At 44.0% G+C, this 4,592-nt stretch overlaps 1 long non-coding RNA gene across 1 annotated transcript; it reads right to left on the bottom strand.

Annotated features, from left to right (window-relative positions):
* Nucleotides 1-1,649: 1,649 nt before the first annotated feature.
* On the bottom strand, nt 1,650-4,592 carry LOC120967900 (uncharacterized). The gene is made up of 2 exons (XR_005761731.3): nt 4,169-4,592; nt 1,650-2,326 (listed from the first exon to the last, which is right to left on the bottom strand). It is a non-coding gene; the product is annotated as an uncharacterized lncRNA (long non-coding RNA).

Here is a 4,592-nt window from a genome sequence, read left to right as displayed (position 1 = left end):
TTATTTCAAAAGGCGAGGTGGTACTAATTACTAAAGGAACCCTTCATCTAACACAATCATCATCTAGACCAGTTGGCTAGTTGTTATGCTGTTGGGAGGCGAGGTGGGCTTTTGGTTCGGCTGGACTTTTTGTTCAAATCTTGGAGCAGAGTGCAACATTGCAGCTACCACTTGGTAGCCTTTGCATATCATCCATCGGCAACTCCTCAAGGCATAGGAAAACATATGGTTTATCCTGAGAAGATAAAGCTGACATAAACCGATTAGCTTCTGCAATAATTAAAATCAAGACTCTATCTCAGCAAATTACCATTCTGCAAAGAAAAATAAATCTAAAACTCGAAAGCAACTAAAATCAAAACGTAAGAACACTTCCATTATCCCACTATAAGCCCGATCCGGTAAAAAATGGATTTGCGATCTCACCTATCCGTCCACCAACACCCACCAAGCCTCCACCTACAGGCCGCCGGAGGGTTGCCTCCGCCGGACTCATCTTCTCCTGCCATAACAATCACCTCTCGAAAATTGCCCGTGCTTTGCACAGGGGACATAAATTTGTGTCGTTCAACACCAATCTATATGGCATTACATTGTTGTGGACATGTGCATCATAACTAAAGCCAGATTAATCGATAATATAATGGCACTAACTAATCATAAATCTGCTCGTTATACCTCAAAAAGTGAGAAAATAAAGAGTTAACTTTGGCTCTTTGTTCGGAAAACAGACAATATGTTCTTTGTTATAGAATCATATCAATATGGGATTACCGTTTACTAAAAAATCTGAGATTATTTGCCTCTAGAGATGAATATCGGCCCTCAGAACATCAACACTGTTGGTGTCTTTCCACCAAATTAGAACTCAATCCTCGCACCCATTCCCGTGCTTCGCTACAGAGCAGTGTTGACCAGCTTTGGCTCTCAGAGGGTTACTCGTGTCCGGCAATATACACTACAACAAAATTGACATACTGTGACAAAAATCCTTGTGACAATGGTGGACAACGTCACCGAAATGCCTAATGCGTGATGTTCTCGTCGGTGGCGTCACCAATTACCGCAAATCGGTGACGTTAGACGTCATCTGAATGCCTCGGCCTTTCAGCACACCTGGTTGCCAATTTCTGTGACGGTTTGGTATTTTGCATGACGAACTTGCTACTCACCGAATACTACAAATGTGGGACCCTCAATAGCTAGTTCACGGGTTATTGAGAGGTAGGAGCCATGCGTTGGTTTTGGCAGTTGGGGCCGCCATCATTTTTTCAAAGCCTATTGAGCGTTGTAATTATTTTGTTCTAGCTAATATAAGTAGGTAGTGGCCATGAAAATACTTATGACTATTATATTCTTAAATAGGGAAAACCTTGTTTTGTTCTTTTTTTAGATGGTTAGTTTGTTCTTTCTAATATAATAGGTAGTGACTTGACAAAAAAATTAATCGGGCATTAAAAATATAAAATTTAACACATTTTTTTGTTCAGCGGTGTCTATGCTGAAAACTTCAATTGGGCGCTCGTGAGCTAGTTTTGTTTCGTTCTATCTCAAAAGTTAAAATGGAAATTGGAGATCCGATGGCATCTTACTTTTTTTTTATTCTTATCTGTAAACAGACTGGGCAAAGAACTTAAATGGGGCGCTGGTGAGGTCATGTTGTTTCGATCTATCTATAAAAACTTAAAATTAAAACAGGAGATTCGATGCAAAAAGAATTGGTACAGGAGTTCGAACCGGCAACCACCATGATCTGCACAAACAACGTTGCCACTAGGAAAGAGTCTGGACACTATTCAAATTGTGGTACCATCTTCTTGGACTATACGCCTAGGCGTAGGTTAGTTATTTCTTCCCGGGGCATATGTGGCGCGATCTGATCGTCTTCTCGGTTCTAGCTGGCGGCGCTTCGCGGCGGGGAGAAGCAGGACGGTGATAGCTGAAGCACGACACAGATCGGTTCCGGCTGGCTGTTGCCAATTGCAAGTAAGTGCATCCACTCGCTTGTACCACGTCAAGCGGATCCATCCAGCCATCTGCCATCATATCGAAGGAGGCGTTACAGCGCCGCCGCATTGCACCGGCTACCACACCGCGCCTCCGCCTCTCCCTCTTACCTCCGCTCTTCCACCTCAGGCATCACATTTGCTCGTCGACGACTGGGACAACGTGGCTCGTCCCCAACCTGTCCCCAACTGGCCACCGTCCCGTCACCAACTGTGCTCAGAGTTTTCTGTCCATCCATCACCTGACAAAGGCGCAGAGTTTGGACTTGCCAGTGCTCCCGGCTTGGCCCCAACTCCCGAAGCATTGATCCAGCCGACCCCTGCAAGGTAAATTGTGTGACCGATTGAACTGTTACTTCTGCTATTGTATTGTGTGTACGAATGTTGCTATGATGTATATAGCATAGATAGATGCATGGTTTTGCAATGACAGTGAGCATATATATGTTTGTGTATAAGACATGCACAAGTCCGTGGCCTTTGGAAACCAAGCATATATGTTGTACTTAGGAAAGACAATGTGAAGGAGGTTTGGTTCTACTAAATTCATTGCCTGAGTAGATGTTTTCATCAATCTTGAAAGGGTTAAATTTGTGGCTGTTTTGTTGTTTCAGTTTAGTAGTGGGTTCACTAGTTGTGTTAGTAGTAAATTTTGCTTCGATGCGGTGTAAGCATATAATTTGCTAACAGTAAACTATTTTGTTGTAGTGCAATGGTTCGAAGCTGGATACAAGGAACGCGTTTCACACCACCATACATGAAAGGTGTTGAAGAGTTTATGGGTTTCGCTCGCCAAAATTTCAGGGAAAATCAGGACATATTGTGCCCATGCAAGGACAGTTTGAATATGGAACACCGAGCCAGGCTGAAGTAGAGGAGCACAAATTATGCAATGGTATGTCTGTTACATATACAAGGTGGGACTTTCATGGTGAAGCGGTGACTGATGATGAAGGTGATAATACAGAGGGTGCTGCATATCAATAAGATGATGATGACTATGATGTTGGCAACGGAGGCGATGTTGCGTATATGGTAGATGATATGTTCATGTCTGGAAGGCAAGGCAAGGGTAAGCCTAACCTCTTTTCCAAGCTAATTGAGGAAGCGAAGAAAGATCTTTATGAAGGATGTAGTGATTTCACACGGCTGTCGTTCATTATTAAGCTCCTCCATCTCAAATCATACAAGCGGATTACAAGTAGAGCATTTAATCAGTTTGTTGAGCTTATTAGTGTGGCGTTTCCACATGCTGATATACCTAAATCATACACTGAAGCTAAGAATGTTCTTAGTGAAGTCGGGCTGGGTTACGAGACAATTCATGTTTCCAAGTTTGATTGTGCATTGTTTTTGGGCCAACATGCCAACAAGAGCCGTTGTCCTGAATGTGGGACATCAAGATGTGTCAAAGGAACAATCAGCAGATGCAAGGTGGCATAAGGAGAAGAGGATTGCTGAGGCAAATGTTATGAGACACCCTGCTGATGGTGAAGCATGGGAGCACTTTGATAGTGAGTTCAGTTGTTTCGCTAAGGATGCCCGTAATATGAAGCTTGGTATTGCCACGGATGGATTCAACCCCTTTGGAAACATGACCAGTTCATACCAGGAAGAAATGCCCTCGACAACTTCAACTGTGAAGGATATTGATCAGTTGTTAGACACAAGATAGTGGTACTGATGATGATGGACAGGAAGATGGCGCATTGAGTGAGAATGAGCATTCAAGTGATGATGAGTAGATCGTGTAATGCATATTTGTATTTTACCAAAGTTTAGCTCTTTTATCTTCTTTTCATGTTCATGTTCACGTAATACAGTACATACCATGGTTCGGATTTGACATATACATGCCTGACTAGATAACTTTACTTGACATCCAACTGATAGGTGTTTGCAAAACTGCACTAGTGAACATTGTTTTGCATTTGCTACAGACTGCAATGGTACAAAGGCCTGAACCTGAATACATGCTACTGCAGTACAGTTAGATGTCATATGCCTGACCTTAACTGAGAGATTTCTTTACAGTCATGTGTTCATGTAATGAAAAACTATATAGTAAACAGATGATCAAATAATCAACTACATGGCCAATAAATCTACTCTGTTCCACCCTACTGAAATATATAGAAGACTAGGCCTGAACCTGAACTCACCCTGAAACATTCTCGCGTGTTCCCCTTTGCACGCGCCTCCTGCAGAACCACCGGGACCTGATCCTTCTCTCGCGCGACCCATCCCGACTCCTCCCGTACGCCGCGTGCATCCTCAAGAGCAGCGGGGGAAGGGGCCGCCGTTGTGCTTCAGACAGCTCGCTGTTGCGGAGCCGCCGGCGGCGAAGCAAGCGCCCGTGCAGCGGAGAAGGAAGCAGCGGGGCTAGGGCGCTCCGCCGAAACGGCACTTTAGGAACTGCCGGCGGCAAGGTGCGGCAGGGGGTTGTTTGGTGCTGATTTGGGGATTGTTTTTGTGGTCAACGGCATGGAGGAGACTAAGGTGATAGCTAGCAACCAAGCACAAGAGCAGAAGGAGCGAGTTGAGTGTGAGCGTTTTTTTATATCTGTATTTGATAAGATCATTTGC

Source organism: Aegilops tauschii, chromosome 7, assembly GCF_002575655.3.
Source record: "Aegilops tauschii subsp. strangulata cultivar AL8/78 chromosome 7, Aet v6.0, whole genome shotgun sequence".
NCBI classification, from domain to species: domain Eukaryota; kingdom Viridiplantae; phylum Streptophyta; class Magnoliopsida; order Poales; family Poaceae; genus Aegilops; species Aegilops tauschii.
Note: the sequence above shows the minus strand (reverse complement) of the source record. Positions and strands in the feature narration are given on the sequence as shown.